Here is a 20,785-nt window from a genome sequence, read left to right as displayed (position 1 = left end):
AAGATTTACAATTGGGCGTCCCTATAAATTACCATATACACTCGATCGGACACGATGGGCGGGGTATTTATATGTACGAATAATCGTTCATTTAACCGGACACGGGAATGGATTAATAGCCACTAGAATAATTAAAACAGGGGTGAAATTACATTCAAGGGTAATTGGTGTAATTGTTAACAAAGTAGTAAAACCTTGGTTTACACGCAGTCGATAACCTGGTGTATTCATTAAACAAAGTATTAAAACCTTGTTACAATTCGAATCCCCAATTAGTTGGAATATTTAACTTCGGGTATAATAATAATTTGACAAGGACACTTGCAATTTATATTTATGACTGATGGACTGTTATGGACAAAAACCAGACGGACATATTGAATAATCCAGGACAAAGGACAATTAACCCATGGGCATAAAACTAAAATCAACACGTCAAACATCATGATTACGGAAGTTTAAATAAGCATAATTCTTTTATTTCATATTTTATTTCCTTTATTTTATATTTAATTGCACTTCTAATTATCGCACTTTTATTGTTATTTAATCGCACTTTTAATTATCGTACTTTTAATTATCGCAATTTAATTTTATCGCATTTTTATTATTCGCAATTTCATTATCGTTATTTACTTTACGCTTTAATTTAAAGTCTTGTATTTATTTTATATTTTACATTAGGTTTTAACTACGAATAAAGTTTTAAAATCGACAAACCGGTCATTAAACGGTAAAAACCCCCCTTTATAATAATAATATTACCTATATATATATTTGTATTTTTATAAAAGTAAACTAATATAGCGTTGAGCTTTGTTTAAAGATTTCCCTGTGGAACGAACCGGACTTACTAAAAACTACACTACTGTACGATTAGGTACACTGCCTATAAGTGTTGTAGCAAGGTTTAAGTATATCCATTCTATAAATAAATAAATATCTTGTGTAAAATTGTATCGTATTTAATAGTATTTTTCTAGTAAAATAATAACTATTTTATATACACCTCGTTCGACATCAATATGGCTGACATTTTTAGTAAAGGATTACCCCATTATCTTTTTCATTAGTGGGATACATATTGACTTTAATGAATGTTGCAAATAATAAAGACTATTAATAATGTAACGGCACACATGTCACGATCCATTTATATTATTTTTAAAACTATCGTGGACCAAGGTATGAGTAGTGATGACATGTTGATGTAATGATACTTGTATCGAGATAAAGCATAAGATAATTAGATGGTGGAATATTGATGATGACGACAATGATTATGATGAAAAACATGATGGAATATGATGAAGGTCGAACCACTTCAAACCAAACATACATTCGATCAAACTGTTGTGTTATTAACCCACTTCTTTTGCTGCTCGATAGGTGTACATGAAAACATTATTGAATGTAGGCCACCAACACAATTAACCTCATGTTCTGTCATGCAACCACTATTGATACTGGATCAAAATAATAGGCTTCTGAATTCTTAGTTGGATTTTGATGGGCTTATTAGACTATCATAATATTGGATTCAAAATTTCATAAAAACCGAAACCCATATTATTTCTTGTTTCCTCACGAGTTTGAAACTAAAACAACTATGTGATCGATTGCTTATTGCGGGTGTTTGAAGCTGCTGCGTTTTTAATTCTAATACAATAACGACTTGAAGATGATGATATGTGATGTTGGTGATGGCGATATAGATGATGATATGATGATCTATTATGTTCATGATGATGAAGAGAAGATTGATGATGATGTCGTGATAAATGATGATGATTGATGACGATGAATTGATTAGTGAAAAAGAAAAAGAAATAGATTTATATATATATATATATATATATATATATATATATATATATATATATATGTGTGTGTGTGTGTGTGTGTGTGTGTGTGTGTGTTATATATTCCTTGAATTTAAACAGAAATGTCATAGCAGAGGAATGATTTGGTGTGGTGTTGGTTAAACGAGAGGTCTCGGGTTTAAGCTTGGGCTCAGGCATTTTTTTAGAAAAAGAAGAAGAAGGATACATAAGTAAAGGTTAAAAACAATTTAAGTTGGGTGTTATTTCAGAATTGAAACACATAGCGTAATGGTTATAGATGTTATCGAGTTAGCGGGGCGTCGCGGGTTCAAACCCGGACTTGAGCATTATTTTTAAGGGCGACTTCTTTGAGGTAGTTTACTTATTACTTATTATTATTATTATTATTATTATTATTATTATTATTATTATTATTATTATTATTATTATTATTATTATTATTATTATTATTATTATTATTATTATTATTATTATTATTGTTATTACTAAGTATTATCGTTAGGTATTAAGAGTATTATTAATATTATTATTATAATTAACATAGGTATTATGATCATTATTATGATTACGATTATTATTATTATTATTTTTTTGAAAACAATACAAATTATTATTATTTTCATTAACATTAGTATCAGTATCATTTTTATTATTATTAGTATTATTATTATTAACCTAAGTATCATTATTAACAATATCATTTTTTTTATTAGTATTATCATTATTAATAAAGTCATTATTATTTTTATTATTATTATTATTATTATTATTATTATTATTATTATTATTATTATTATTATTATTATTATTATTATTATTATTATTATTATTATTATTATTAGTAAATTATTATATTCAAAACTATCATTTTAACAAATAAATATTTTTTATATAAAAATATACTTATTACATATACTATAACTATATTAATATTACATATACATTATATATTAAACCTAATAACATTGTTTACATAAATATTTACATATAATAAATTTTTAATTTAACAATATTAATATACAAAATAAATATATATATAACCTTTGAAATAACAAATATATTACTAAATTAAATAAGTAATATACATAAACTAGTTTGATTATTATAACATATTAATTATATGTGTTAATACATATACAAATGATATAGGTTCGTGAATTCGAGGCCAACCCTACACTTGTTCAATGTCGTCGTATGTATTTTTACAACAAAATACAGTATTGTGAGTTTCATTTGCTCCCTTTTTAAATGCTTTTGCAATATATATTTTTGGAACTGAGAATACATGCGCTGCTTTTATAACTGTTTTATGAAATAGACACAAGTAATCGAAACTACATTCTATGGTTGAATTATCGAATCGAGTATGCCCCTTTTTAGTCTGGTAATCTAAGAATTAGGGAACAAACTGTAACAACCCTCACTTTTTGACTTCTAAATTACTGAATTAACCCTAGGGTTATATGTCTGACTATATGTATTAAGGGTTGTTATATACAATTAAATATTGACCGAATAGTAATTTTTAGTCAACAATGTACGCTTAAATAAATAATATATTATTAATTTATATAATTTGACATAATTTAACTAAGTATATAAACTTTGTATCACTTTTATTATTTAGTTAATGTATTATATATTTAACTATATAATAAATCCAATTATATATAAATGTAATAATATTTACAAACTTACTAAAACTATAGTTTAATAATTAAAATCATAATTATTATTAAAAATACAAAATACCGAATTATTTATTATTTTTATTCAAAATTTGTATTTATTAATTAAATAAAACAAAAATAAAAAAAATAAAAAATAAAATATTATTGACAAATATTCTTGGAAAACATTAAATAAATTTGTTTATTTACATAAAAAAAATCCTTAAAATAAATAAATAAATAAATTACTTTTTAATTAAAAATTTTAATGGAAAAACTACTTTTATTATTTTATTTTGTGCATTATCCCATGACCTAACATTTAATACTTTTTAATTTTAAAATCCCATTAAGAATTAAATATTTCTTTTTCTTTTAATTATTTTATTCTTTTTACCTAATTTTTTCAAGTATAAATACCCCTCATTTCTCATTCAAACTCACACCAAAATTTCTCTCATTCTCTCTTTGAAGAATTACTACTAGTAAGTATTCTTTTCTTACTTTTTATTTTTTTTACTTTTCACTTTTTACTTTTTACTTTTTACTTTTTACTTTTTACTTCAGTTATTATTTTTACCGAAATATGTAAATAATGTTATAAATTATATGCAATTAAAAATAAAATAAATAACATGTATACACTATTACTATTACTAGCACCTATAACCTACTACTTATATTGTAACATAAAAATATTTTGGGATATGTATTAGAGATGTATAGATCTTCGAACTTTCTTGACGAATAGTTTCTATGAGATTCTAGGCAGAGGGTTTGGATTTCCGATTTAAAGGGTCCTTTGGCTCAAGCCCCTAGATCTAAATTAGCCATTCGAAGGGAAAGGGGTGATTGGAAGCTTATCTAATACGACAAGTATCCTAAAATGGAAAACACTGATAAAAGTAGAAACTCTCTAGTCATAGAAACTTAGTAAAATAAGAAACTTTCTAAAAATAGAAACTTTATAAAAATAGTAACTTACTAGGAATAGAAACTTAGTAAAACAAACTATACTTAAACACATACTTAAACTTAAACATGGGCAAAACACTTAACTACTCTTAAATGTCAATAGGTTGACTTTCCTGCTCACTCGTTCAACTCTTTATTCCGAGGAATAACTCTCTCTCTCTCTACTTACTAAGGTGAATTCATAGCCCCTCTTTAATTGCTAGCAAACTTACTTACTTTTACTTGGGGTGAGACACATGTTGTTTTTACTTTTTACACTTTAGACACAAGTACCAAACTGTTAAACTATGCTATACCCGGCTATGTCCGACTAAGTCCCTACAGTGATATTTTTAATTGCTACGGCATGCTTAATTATTGGGGGTAGGCCTATCGGGAGTAACGTCCCCGATACATTTGACCAAGTCATTGTATTACTTAATAATGAAATTAAACCGACAAGGACAGACACAACTTGTCATGGGGCAAACTTGAACGTTTAGTCTAAATATCACGCATTGGCATAACTTTTTGATCCTGCGGGAGATCAACTTTACAAACTAAATCTTGTGGTCTAAAACAACGACAAACTTTTTGTTAAACCTATGAACTTCACTCAACCTTTTTGGTTGACACTTTAGCATGTTTTGTCTCAGGTGCTGTTTGATTCAAGCTCTTATACTTACTGCTTATGTGATGCTACTTGGACATAGGATCAAGAGATATCGCATTTATTACTTCTGCATGTGAACATTTATGATATTGTTATTCCTGTCATTGTAACGATATTTCATTTTCCGCTGCGTACTCATTAAAGTTAAATTCATCATTTAGTATTGTTCTCGTTTATTATAATATGTTGGTATATTTTAATATTAGTGACGTTCCTTCCAGACCCTATTGGGAGGACGTTACAGATTGGTATCAGAGCATAATCAGGCTGTTATAGAGAACCAGGATTGCATTTTTATGTGTGCCTTACTTGTTAGCTAGGGTGCCTTAGCAATCTAGGAAACTATAACCTTTCCTGCCTTAGAATTAAAGCACTTAGGATTGCTCCATAATCTTAACGATTATGCTTTAATATACTTGACTTAAAGATTCTAATCAAAATCTCTTTCCTAATATTAGGATGTCTAATTCTCATCAAGCGAACAAAATGAATCTTTTCGAGCCAACTAAAAAAGATACTGAAAGATCTTCCACTGAAAGACCCGTCCAAAGCCCACCTTATGGCTTTGGTGGTCCTCTATCACCAAATTATAGCCCAAATACTAATCTTGATTCACATGGGTCTCCTCAATACTATCCAACCCCAAGAAATAAAGACAAGAGGAAACGTCTTGAAGAAACTGGCCCGTCAAAGAAAAGATCCCGATCTCCTTCCTACGATGAAGTTGATGTCAAGTACAAGATCATGAATCTGCGAAGAACTACCGAAGGCCTAATTCGCCATATTGCAAGGATCGATGCTCAAATGAAGGAAAAAGACCTAGCGATCAAGAAGCTCATGAAGGAAAATGCTGAGCTAAAGAAAGAGATTATATACATACATTTGTTTTATCCCATGACCGATGTGGGACTTTAGTTCGCACCCTTACAAGAAATGCCCGATGGGGGAAGCAATATCTCTCCTACATAAGAGAAGATGTTGACTTTAGATTGAAGATGGAGGAAAACCGCGTGAATAATCAACTTTCTATGAGGGACCACAAGTACCATGTAATCAACAATGATGTTTCCAATCTTTATGATAACATCGAGTATCTTTATGAGGAACAAAAGGATAAGAACGACAAGTTTGAGAAGTTTATGAAGGAGGTTGAGGACGAGAAGAAGAAATATGAAGACTACTTCAATCTTAATATTTCCTAGTTATTTTCTATCTATGCAAAGGCTAGGCCTTAAACTATTTCTATCCCCGAATTGTGTAATAAGAAGGCTTGTTTAAAGCCTTGTTCTTAATAAAATAAAGTGTTTCGTTTATATCATATTCATCTTTATTCCACTTAATTTTTTTTTCAAACTTATGACCTATCAAGTTTATCAAACTTCTATATGTTATTGAAGATAACAGTTCATCCACAAGCTCCTGCTACTACTTCAAACACTCACGTATCTTATGCCTTTATGCATCGGTTTGCGAACCGAAAAATATTATTGGGTTATCACAGTATACGAATTGAAATTCTTTAATCAATATCTGGTTACAAATCTCAACACGTCATACCACCATTATTACATAAATTGATGACACATCATATCTTATCATATATTATCATGTCTATAAACTTTGTCTACCACTTATCCTAAATTTCCTCCGTAAATTACGGAAATCTTTTTGCTATAAATACGTATTCAATGAGACGAATATATCATTCGGTATTCAATACCCATTTCATATCAAACCCTATTCCAAACATATAATATGAATTTCTCAAACTCTTCAAGCTCCCACGGCAGCGTAACCGGAACAAACGAACCAATCAGCCATCATCTATTCTGGATGAATTGGGGATGAGTTCGTAGCCGACTCAATCAATGGAGACAAGAAGAAGGTGATCCCTTCCAGCAACCGAATTCACTTCTTGGCGAAGAACCTGAAGTGCTTACCGGTGAACCAGTCCGAAACACTATTTTCTCTCTTCTTTCCAGGGTATCCCGTCACGAATATATAATATCGAAGATTCTAGATCTTATTCTCCCCCTTGTTCCAACCACCAATCATCCCGGAATAATAGAAGAAGTCAACGAGCTTCGCGCTCGAGTAGTGGCTCTGGAAAATCTGGTGCGAAACCTACGAACACCAGCAGCAGCACCAGCAGCATAACCAACATCACCACCAGTACCATCAGTACCATCAACATCACCACTAACAGCATCAGCTTCATCAGCAACAACATTTGCATCCCCCGCCTCAACAACACACTCAGTACCTCAAACATCAACATGATACGCCCCATAGATACCAAGGAATATTAGCAATAAAGAGTTAAGATGTATTGACTCATTTTTCGTGAAGAATTATATATGTATACCTTATATATATATGATTTGGAACAATAATAAATCTTGTCGTACTAAGCAATTACGTGAGAATCTCAACTAGTATGTACTACTTGGTTAATTCATATCACTAATATGCTATGATGTACACCCTTCGCTAATGACTTAACAATTGTTAATCACTGCTTCAGCACAATAAACTCCATTTCATAATAAATCAAGTATAACGATGAATGTATTGATTCATAACTTCATTAGCAAAATATTTCGCAACAATTATGAAATCTCTAAGATTTTGGAGATTATTTACTCACGTTCCAAACCGCAAATCAAATGAGTTTAATATATATTAACTCATTAAATCCATGATTATATCTGAAGAATACATATATGAACGTATATCTTCATAAAGATTGTAAAAACTGTTAATTGTGAAAATATTTTAACGGGTAGGTAATACCCGAGAAATATTTACATCTCACATAAATACACTGTACATTCTTCAATTTCGATTCATAAATCATTAATTATACTCACTTCCTTCACTGTGATACACAATCATTTTCATACAAATTTAATTACACATTCTGAAATTAACATACCAGAATTCAAGTAAAGCTTTAGCAGGTGTTATCTTCCTAAAGATCACTACATTCATGAATTATATTCATTCGTATTCTATGATGAATTATCACGTCAAACCACCGAAATTATCATCAACAACGCCTATTCGTTAACCATTAGATCCGTTGACGATTACAATCAGCGTTTAATCATCTAAAAAAAATAAAATTTCTTGAAACCATCTCGGATTGATAACCAATGATTCAGATATGGTAGCATTAAATGCAGAGGAAACAAAAGAATTTTCCTCGTCATTGGAACTTAGAAATTCTGAGATATCACTTTATCTTTCGTTATAAATATCCTCTATATTTCTGAAGATATCTTTATAACGATTCTTGTCAGCAATTAATTATCTCTTTGCGATATCTTTATCACATCATAAAGGCAACTGTTTTAGTTTCTATATTCTGTAAAGTTCAAGTTTAAATTATGAATGATTTGAAGTAGTGTTGGGAATTGAAGCATGAGTTAGTATAATATAATGACGTCAGGCCAACGTGATTATATTACAGTAAGTCATGCTAAATTTTTAATGGAAGATGATGATTCATAGACTTTATAATCATCATTTGCCATGTTACATGACTCTTATCTATTTAAACTCTAAACATATCAAGAAAATATTTTTCTTGATAATTCGGTCTTTTCCGGATATTCTGGTAATATGACAAATCAAATCGTGCTATTACCTTTCCTTCTGCTTTGAATATCATGATCATTCGAAACTTCATACCTACGAATTCTGGACCGTTACTTGCTTTACAAAAGCATGAAGCTTCGACATATAAGGGAAAATATAAATCCCGATAACAACACTGAAATTACAAACCGTGTATATCAATGCGTATAGCAATATAAAGGAGAACTAAAAACACAATAAATCCTAGAGCATAGTAGAAGTAAACAGACTCCTCTGGTGGGAGTTGGAAAAGAAGGATGATTGTGGCGATAACCAATATAATGTCAAAGACAAGAACTGGATTGAGCATATTAACAAAACTTTTGGAAGTATGAATTGAGAAAGAAAGTATATAAGTGGTGAAGATAATGAAACGGAAGAAGCTAATTTATAGCAAAAATTCCAGACACAGCAATCGAGGCAATTCACCGCCTTTAATTAAAGAAAATCCTAATTTTTGTAATTACCAGAAAATCAAATCTTATAAAGATTTCAAAGATTTCTTTAATTCCTTGAAATCCGGAAATCAATCGTAACTACGTCAAAAGTTAAGGCAAACATTTAATTTTCTCATTTACTCTTTTACGATAGCTTCGTTTATACTCTTTCTATAATCGAATTACTTTATCCATATTATTTAATGTCGATAAAACTCTAATTCATCATTCTTGTTATAAAGAATGACAATCTCTATCAAATTTCATGACTATGATTTTCATGAACTCCTCTCTGTTTTGTCTGCCTAATATTGCAGCATAAATGCTCAAGGTTTTAAATGAGCTCAATATTATTCATAACACATTTCATGTATCCAATTTACTGAAATGACTTGCATAACATCATCATTTTGAATGATCTCTGCATTAATGATAAAATGCATTTCGTAGAAGAACCTATAGAGATTATGGTTTGTATGACTTAAACGCTTGAAACAAAACAATATTCTATCCTTTGGAAAACACGCAAGGCCCCGAACATACCTGGGAATGTGAAGACCAAATGAAACAGAAATATCCCCATCTCTTCTCAACCGCTGATGCATCCGAGAAGTCTACATAAAACTTCGGGACGAAGTTTTTATTAACGGGGAGGTACTGTAACAACCCTCACTTTTTGACTTCTAAATTACTGAATTAACCCTAGGGTTATATGTCTGACTATATGTATTAAGGGTTGTTATATACAATTAAATATTGACCGAATAGTAATTTTTAGTCAACAATGTACGCTTAAATAAATAATATATTATTAATTTATATAATTTGACATAATTTAACTAAGTATATAAACTTTGTATCACTTTTATTATTTAGTTAATGTATTATATATTTAACTATATAATAAATCCAATTATATATAAATGTAATAATATTTACAAACTTACTAAAACTATAGTTTAATAATTAAAATCATAATTATTATTAAAAATACAAAATACCGAATTATTTATTATTTATTATTTTTATTCAAAATTTGTATTTATTAATTAAATAAAACAAAAATAAAAAATAAAATATTATTGACAAATATTCTTGGAAAAACATTAAATAAATTTGTTTATTTACATAAAAAATCCTTAAAAAAATAAATAAATAAATGAATAAATAAATTACTTTTTAATTAAAAATTTTAATGGAAAAACTACTTTTATTATTTTATTTTGTGCATTATCCCATGACCTAACATTTAATACTTTTTAATTTTAAAATCCCATTAAGAATTAAATATTTCTTTTTCTTTTAATTATTTTATTCTTTTTACCTAATTTTTTCAAGTATAAATACCCTTCATTTCTCATTCAAACTCACACCAAAATTTCTCTCATTCTCTCTTTGAAGAATTACTACTAGTAAGTATTCTTTTCTTACTTTTTATTTTTTTACTTTTCACTTTTCACTTTTTACTTTTTACTTTTTACTTTTTACTTTTTACTTCGGTTATTATTTTTACCGAAATATGTAAATAATGTTATAAATTATATGCAATTAAAAATAAAATAAATAACATGTATACACTATTACTATTACTAGCACCAATAACCTACTACTTATATTGTAACATAAAAACATTTTGGGATATGTATTAGAGATGTATAGATCTTCGAACTTTCTTGACGAATGGTTTCTATGAGATTCTAGGCAGAGGGTTTGGATTTCCGATTTAAAGGGTCCTATGGCTCAAGCCCCTAGATCTAAATTAGCCATTCGAAGGGAAAGGGGTGATTGGAAGCTTATCTAATACGACAAGTATCCTAAAATGGAAAACACTGATAAAAATAGAAACTCTCTAGTCATAGAAACTTAGTAAAATAAGAAACTTTCTAAAAATAGAAACTTTATAAAAATAGTAACTTACTAGGAATAGAAACTTAGTAAAACAAACTATACTTAAACACATACTTAAACTTAAACATGGGCAAAACACTTAACTACTCTTAAATGTCAATAGGTTGACTTTCCTGCTCACTCGTTCAACTCTTTATTCCGAGGAATAACTCTCTCTCTACTTACTAAGGTGAATTCATAGCCCCTCTTTAATTGCTAGCAAACTTACTTACTTTTACTTGAGGTGAGACACATGCTGTTTTTACTTTTTACACTTTAGACACAAGTACCAAACTGTTAAACTATACACTACCCGGCTATGTCCGACTAAGTCCCTACAGTGATATTTTTAATTATTGCGGCATGCTTAATTATTGGGGGTATGCCTATCGGGAGTAACGTCCCCGATACATTTGACCAAGTCATTGTATTACTTAATAATGAAATTAAACCGACAAGGACAGACACAACTTGTCATGGGGCAAACTTGAACGTTTAGTCTAAATATCACGCATTGGCATAACTTTTTGATCCTGCAGGAGATCAACTTTACAAACTAAATCTTGTGGTCTAAAACAACGACAAACTTTTTGTTAAACCTATGAACTTCACTCAACCTTTTTGGTTGACACTTTAGCATGTTTTGTCTCAGGTGCTGTTTGATTCAAGCTCTTATACTTACTGCTTATGTGATGCTACTTGGACATAGGATCAAGAGATATCGCATTTATTACTTCTGCATGTGAACATTTACGATATTGTTATTCCTGTCATTGTAACGATATTTCATTTTCCGCTGCGTACTCATTAAAGTTAAATTCATCATTTAGTATTGTTCTCGTTTATTATAATATGTTGGTATATTTAGATATTAGTGACGTTCCTTCCAGACCCTATTGGGAGGACGTTACACAAACACCCTAATTGACGTGAATCCTAAAGATAGATCTATTGGGCCCAACAAGCCCATCTAAAGTACCGGATGCTTTAGTACTTCGAATTTATCATGTCCGAAGGGAGTCCCGGAATGATGGGGATATTCTATATGCATCTTGTTAAGGTCGGTTACCAGGTGTTCACCATATGAATGATTTTTATCTCTATGCAGTGCGAAATGCCTGATATGAGATGATGTTTATGAGAAATGGAAATGAAAATCTTGTGGTCTATTAAAATAATGGAAATGATTGTTTATGATAAACCTATGAACTCACCAACCTTTGGTTGACACTTTAAAGCATGTTTATTCTCAGGTATGAAAGAAATCTTCCGCTGTGCATTTGCTCATTTTAAGGATATTACATGGAGTCGTTCATGGTATAATTAGGATAGTACCTCACAATGGGACCAAATGTTGATGACTTCATCCAGATGGATTAGGACGGGTCTCTACAGAGATGACAATGAACTAGTCACGGGTACGTTTCTTCTCAACAACTCTTATGTTTCTTGCCTATTCGATTCGGGTACCGATAAGAGCTTTGTATCCAAGACCTTGATAAATTATTTTTGCACTCCACCACTCCCACTAGATACTACTTACACCATTGAACTGGCCAACGGGAAACTATTGAGGGCCGACAAATTTTATCGGGGGTGTACGTTAAACTTATTGGGTAAAGAGTTTGAAATTGACTTGATACCCATAGAACTAGGGAGCTTCGATGTAATAATCGGTATGGATTGGTTAGCCAAAACAAAATCTCACATCCTTTGTAATCTTAAAGCAATCCAAATTTCTATCGAGAATGGTGAACCCTTGATTGTCTATGGCGATAAGAGTTGCACCGGACTCAACCTCATTTCGTGCCTTAAAGTTGAAAAATATCTTCGTAAAGGTTGTTTTGCGATCCTAGCCCACGTTAAGAAAGTCGAGACCGATGAGAAGCATATCGATGATGTGCCAAGTGTTAGTGACTTTTCCGATGTCTTTCCCAAAGAATTGTTGGGTCTTCCACCTCATCGATCGGTTGAATTCCAAATCGATCTTATTCCGGGAGTCGCACCCGTAGCACGTGCACCGTATAGACTTGCTCCATCTGAAATGCAAGAATTACAAAGTCAAATTCAAGAACTACTTGACCGTGGTTTTATCCTACCTAGCCACTCACCATGGGGTGCTTCGATTTTATTCGTTAAGAAGAAAGATGGATCCCTACGAATGTGCATCGATTATCGTGAACAAAATAAATTGACGGTTAAGAACCGGTATCTTCTTCCACTCATCGACGACCTCTTTGATCAACTACAAGGGTCTTGTGTATATTCAAAACTCGATCTCCGCTCGGGTTATCATTAACTAAGGCTTAAGGGGGAAGATGTCTCCAAAACCGCTTTCCGGACTCGTTATGGTAGTTATGAGTTTTTTGTAATGCCATTCGGGTTAACTAATGCACCAGCGGTGTTCATGGACCTTATGAACTGCGTGTGCAAACCGTATCTCAAAAAATTCATTATTGTAGTCATAGATGATATCTTGGTCTATTCTAAAAACAAAAAAGAGCACGAACAACACCTCTGACTCGTGCTTGAACTCTTGAGACAAGAACGACTCTATGCCAAATTCTCCAAGTGTGAATTTTGGTTAAAGAAAGTTCAATTTCTTGGTCATGTTGTGAGCGATCAAGGTATTAAGGTCGATCCCGCGAAAATCGAAGCTATTAGTAAATGGGAAACCCCTACTACTCCTACTCATATTCGTCAATTCTTAGGCCTCGCCGGGAATTATCGTAGATTCATCGAAAATTTCTCCTTGATTGCACGTCCTCTAACCGAACTCACAAGGGAAGGAAATTCATTTGGGCAACTGAACAAGAGTCCGCATTTCAAATCTTGAAGCAAAAGTTAACCACCACTCATATCTTATCTCTCCCTGAAGGCAATGATGATTTTGTTGTATATTGCGATACCTCGAAACATGGTTTGGGTGTGTATTGATGCAACGAAAGAAGGTTATTGCTTATGCCACCCGACAATTGAAAATTCACGAACGAAACTACACGACACATGATCTTGAACTTGGAGCCGTTGTCTTTGCACTCAAAATGTGGAGACACTATCTTTACGGGACCAAAAGTACCATCTTCACCGACAACAAAATCCTCCAACACATCTTCGATCAAAAACAACTAAACATGAGACAACGACGGTGGATCGAAACATTGAACGATTACGATTTTGAATTTCGTTACCACCTCGGGAAGGCAAATGTAGTAGCCAATGCCTTGAGCCGAAAAGAAAGAATGGTGCCTCTTCCCATCCGAGCCTTAAACATCACCATCCACACCAATCTCAATAGCCAAATCCGTGTAGCCCAAGATGAGGCCTTCAAAGATGAAAATATTTCTCAAGAACACTTGAACGTTCTCATCTCTTGATTCGAAGTTAAGGAGACCGGACTCCGATATTTCGCCGAAAGAATTTGGGTGCCTAGTTATGGGGATTTACGAAGCCTTATTCTAGACGAAGCCCATAAGTCAAGGTATTCGATTCATCCCGGTGCCGGTAAGATGTACCACGATCTCAGAGAACAATATTGGTGGCCGAACAAAAAAAGGGACATTGCTACTTATGTGGGAAAGTGTTTAACATGCTTCAAAGTCAAAGCCGAACATCAAAGGCTGTCCGGGTTACTTCAACAACCCAAAATCCCCCAATGGAAGTGGAAAAGAATAACGATGGACTTTATTACAAAACTACCTAAATGGCGGGCTGTTATGATACCGTTTGGGTTATTATTGACCGTCTCACCAAATCCGCCCACTTCCTAGCCATGAAAGAAATCGACAAAATGGATAAACTTGCACAACTTTACTAAAAGAGATTGTATCCCATCACGGTGTACCACTATCGATTATTTCCGACCGAGATGCCCATTCACTTCTAGATTTTGGGGTGCCTTACAAGAAGCTTTGGGAACACGTTTATACATGAGCACCGCATACCATCCCCAAACTGACAGACAAAGCGAACGTACGATTAAAAACTAGGAACACATGTTACGAGCTTGCATTATCGATTTCGGGAAGGCTTGAGAGAAGCATTTGCCTCTAGCCGAATTCTCTTACAACAATAGTTATCACGCGAGTATTAACGCCGCACCTTTCGAAGCATTATATGGCCGCAAATGTTGTTCTCCTATTTGTTGGGCCGAAGTAGGTGATAAGAAAATCACCGGACCCGAACTCATTCATGAAACAACCGAGAAGATAGTTCAAATCCGAGATAGGCTTAGGACGGCCCGTAGTCGTCAAAAGAGCTATGCCGACATTAGACGCAAGGATCTCGAGTTCCAAGTGGGTGATCGTGTAATGTTAAAAGTCACACCTTGGAAAGGTATAATCCGTTTCGGGAAACGTGGAAATCTAAATCCGCGATATATTGGTCCTTTTAAAATCTTGGAGCGTATTGGACCCGTTGCTTACCGATTAGATCTTCTGACCCAATTGAGCTCCGATCATCATACTTCCCATGTATCAAACTTGAAGAAGTGCCTTGCTGAACCCGAACTCGTCATCCCTCTTGAGGAGCTTACTATCGATGACAAACTTCATTTCGTGGAAGAATCGGTTGAAATTGTGGACCACTCCGTCAAGACGCTAAAACAAAGTAAAATCCCGATTGTCAAAATCTGTTGGAATGCCAAAAGAGGACCCGAGTTTACTTGGGAAAGACAAGATCAAATGCAAAGAAAGTATCATCACTTATTTGTAGAGTTGGCAACGCAAGATCCCGAGAAGGAAGCAATACCTACTACATCTACCAAAATTTCGGGACGAAATTTCTTTTAAGGAGTAGGTAATGTAATAACCCGTCGTTTTCCGTTTACTTTCCATTTGATTATTTTAAAGTCTGTTATTTAATTATAACATCTCCCATTTTTATGCGTTTTAAAATTAATTCGTTTGGTTAAATCACGCACCCGTTTGTAAACTCGAGGGACTATTTGTGCCAAATGGCTAAACTTGACCAACTAGGTCAACTAGTCAAAGCTTCCTCCTCCACTCATCCATTCACCTCCCTTTCACCTTTTTGATACTTCTTTTTTCCTCTCAACTCACTCAACATAAAATTCATCATCTAAATTCGGTCTAGCAAGCTAACATCGAAATAAACTACATATTTGTGATCTACTAATCAATAGCTTTAATTTAGTACCAATTTCACAATTTGGGGTAAGGTTTCTAAAAACTCTAGATTCTTGTTCTTGGTGTTCTTAACTTATAAAAGTGTTAATTAGTGTCTATGGCTCAAGTCTAACATGAATATGTGATTTATTTGCTTGTTCTTGCTATTTTGGTGTAACTAACTTAAACTTGAAAAGTGACTAGTTTGATCTTGAGATTTGGTTGTTTAAATGTTGTTAGATGTTAAAAGTGCGTGTATTAAATGTGTTACTAGCATCATTAGCTTCAATTTGATGTGTAGGTTGACTTAGAAAGAATCCATTAACATGATTGTTGAGTTTATGATTTTTGGTTGGGGTTTGGTAGCCTTAAATGTGAATTTTGATGCATTAAATGCTTTGCAATGTTGTTTGTAAGTATTTAGTAGTATTGTATGCATAATTACGTATGAAACGGCGTATTATATGTGTATGTTAAGTTCCTGAATCATCATTTGCATTTATGAGCTTGAAACATTAAATGGTGAGCAATAAATGATCATTCGACGAGATTTCAGTTATTTTAAATATTGGTTTTAGTTGATGAAATGTGTTTAGTTGTATTCCTTGTTAAAATACCTTTCCAACGATGTATGGCATGCATTTTAAGTGTTTACGGTTCAGTAGTTGTGTTAAAATGAAGTTTGGTTCGAGACTTGAACACTTGAAACAGCCCAGAGATCAGCCCACGTGTATTGCCGCGGCGCGGCCCACTTTTGGCGCGGCTCGGCATTTGCCTGGTTTGGGCACTGTTCAACTTTGCATTTTCACGTTTAATTTTAACTATGCTACGCATCTCCGATTGACATGTAACTTGTCCTAACATGCTCATATATAATTAATTAGCTCAGAAAAATTGTCCGAGACCTGACCCGAACGTATTGACTTTTTCGTTGACTTTGACTTGACCAAAGTTGACTTTTATTCAAACTTAACCAATACTTTGTTTAATCGTTATAACTTTTCCCTTATACTTGATTCTTGCATGAAACTTGACAACTTGACACATGCTATATAATCGAGTCGTAACGAGCCATAGGACTAACTGAACAACTTTGACCGATCGTGTTTTACCGTTATTGATATAACCTACTTGTTTAGGTCAAGACTAGCATTTGTTCTTGCACACATTTACTTTATGAAGTACCTTTATACTCGTGCACTCGAGGTGAGATCATAGTCCCATCTTTTCAACAACTTTTATTCTTTAAATCATGGGATGAGAAACATATACGTTTTATACTTTTATACTTTGAACACAAGTACGGAAACAAACATTCCACATGCGAGTTAGAATAAAAAGCCTCAATTCAATTATCATTAGTTACACTTGTAGGGTGTAAACGTGAACTTATGCTGTGTGGATCCATACGGGCTTGACGCGCCCTCATTCGGACGGTTCGCTACCGTTAGCGGATGAAATACATTTTCGGGTATAGTGTAGGTTCTAACACTATGATAACGGGGTTCGTAAAACAGTTAAGTCTTGATAATTGGGTGCTCGCGAATGTACAACAACTTTGGAATACAAACAATTTGGATAATCAACTTTATATTAAATCTTGTGGTTCAATACAATATACTTACTAAACCTCTGATTTCACCAACGTTTTTCGCTGACAGTTTCTATATGTTTTCTCAGGTCCTTGAACGCTAAGTGATGCATGCTTCCTGTGACGACCCGGGAATTTCTGACCAAATTTAAACTTTATCTTTATATTATTCCGACATGATAAGCAAAGTTTGTTAAGTTAAATCTCAAGAATTTTAAACTATGTTCATACATTCATTTAACCTCGACCAAATTCCAATGATTCACGAACCATTAAACGAACGTAAAAGATTATATATGAATACGGGTATATATTATAACTTGATAACGGTAACGAAATATTAAGTATGAATACTTTACAATATAGTATTTGGTTCCATATGTTTGTCGATGGAATTCCATAGTAATCAATTGATGTAGTTTTCAACTGTACGAAAATACTTTTACATAAAATACTACGACAAGGTCATGAGTGAATTATTTCAAAAAGGGTTTTATGAGTGGGATAGAGCTAAGAAAATTATGGGTTATAGCTATGGAGGTTATGGGTATGGATCAGGGGTGTAGCTCATGAGGTCAACCTAGTGTTTATCGTCTCCGTCACGTCTGTGATGACCCGGGAATTTCCAACCAAATTTAAACTAAATCTTTAAATGATCTCGACACGATAAGCAAAGTCTGTAATGTTGAGTCTCGAAAGTTTTGGAATTAAATTCATGTAATCATTTACCCTTTGACTACTCTTGGCGATTCACGAACAATTGTGTGTAAAACAAATATATAAATATATATGTATAAACAAATTCTATACATAAGTAATACTACGTATTATACATAATATAATTTATAAGTATTAACAATTCAATAAGTTATATAATTAATGGTAATATATTGGTATTATTAATATGATTATCATTGACATCACTAATTTTTTATCAACATTTGTATCATTAATATTCTTATATAAAGTATATATGAAATTTGATATGTACAAGTATTAGTATTAATATTTGTATTATATTCATTATTAATTCTATTGATATTATTATTATTATCTGCTTCATTAACATTAGATAATATAATTTATATAATTAATGTTGTTATGATCCTTTATATATTTAATATACAGATATATAGATATATATATATGAAATATGAAATTTGTTATAAGTTAATATATTATCAAAATTAGTAATATTATTATTATCAACAATATTATGATAAGTAAAATTATTATTAGTACTAATAAACATATTATTATTACCGTTTTATTTTAATGTTATTATTACTTCAACTATTATTATTTAACATTAATATTAATATCACCAAATGTGAAATTATTATTTTCAAATATATAGATAAGAATATTTATACATGTAGAGTGTTAAAATATTACTGTTATTATTATTAATAGCATTGTTATTATAATAGTAAAATTTAATTAGTATTATGACTATTACCTTTATAAGTGTCATTATTATCATAAATAATACAAATAGTGTTAGTATCATGAATAAGGTTGTTATTATCAATTTTATAGTTAATATCATTATTATTATTTATTTATTTTTTATAAATAAAATAATAATAAAAATAATAAAAATAATTATTATTAGTATTATTATTAGTTATCATTAATAATACTATCATTATCAAATACACTAAAGAGTATTATTCTTATGAATTATTATTGTTATTACTCTTATTATTATTATAATTATTATTAATATTATTTATTAATATTATTATTACTTGTAACATAATTTTATGTATTATTTAAAAAAAAATGCATAGAATCAAGATCAGATTCAATTTCACGTAAGTATCGTCTGCAGTTGATTTTGATTTCCTGTCTGTAAATCGAATCCTTTCCACTTTAAGACACACAATTAAAAACAAAATCAGTAGAACTCGTGATCCCTTTTTATTTTTTTATTTAATTACTGTTCTATTTGTACAAATTTTTTTGTCGACTGCTAATCCAATTATAAACAAGCAATTCATGTGTAATACAGCTATTATCAATTCCTTCTCAGTATCATTACCAAATATTAATTATATCAAACTCAATTTTTGGAATTGAAACAAAAACAAAACACGTACACAGCTTACTTCTCTGCTTTTCGACCAAAAATTACAATGGCTGGATTTCGTATGAATTTTGAAAATATAAAAATGCAGATGTGTTTTAAATTCCTTACTCAAACTATTTGCAAAGTCTCACGATCCAATTTATCTTATTGATTGTGAATCTTAAAGTCAAAGTTTTCGAATAAAAAGTCAAACCAGTGTTCTACGATTGAATTGAAGTTCTAGAGAGTGTTTCTGTTAAAATTGATGGTTCATAAAGATTATATGGTGGGTTTACAACATATTTTGTGTTGAATGCATTGTCTAAAATGTTCTCGAATTTAAGATTGGTGTTTGGGTTTTAAATGTTCTTCGAGTAACAGCAGACATTTTTTTTTTTTTAATTTTTTTTTGGCGTTTGGCTTTTGTTTTTCTATTAATCAGTTATAATCAGTAAACTTCTGTTCAAACTCCCATCATAAAACAAATTAGAAGATGTGTTGTTATTACTTGATCCCTGGTCAACTGAGCTTGTGAAGAAGAAGGGTAACAGATATATTAACGGGTTATATTTATTATAAGGGTGTTTTAAATCAGAAAATGTACAACGGTCCAATGGTTCAGAGTGTTAACGGGGAAGCGAGAGGTCGAGGGTTCGAGCCCGGCTGGTGTCTTTCTTTTTAAAAACCGAATTACTTTGAGGTAGTACTCCCATTTATATTATTATCATTATATTATTATTATTATTATCATTATTATTGTTATTGTTAATATTATTATTGCTATTATGGAATATTGTTATTATTTTACATGTATTAGTATTGTTGTTATTACTTTTATTATTATTATTAGGTAGGATAAAAATTGATATCACCATTAATAATAAAATTATTAT

Source organism: Rutidosis leptorrhynchoides, chromosome 5 (genome assembly GCF_046630445.1).
Source record: "Rutidosis leptorrhynchoides isolate AG116_Rl617_1_P2 chromosome 5, CSIRO_AGI_Rlap_v1, whole genome shotgun sequence".
Taxonomy (NCBI): domain Eukaryota; kingdom Viridiplantae; phylum Streptophyta; class Magnoliopsida; order Asterales; family Asteraceae; genus Rutidosis; species Rutidosis leptorrhynchoides.
Note: the sequence above shows the minus strand (reverse complement) of the source record.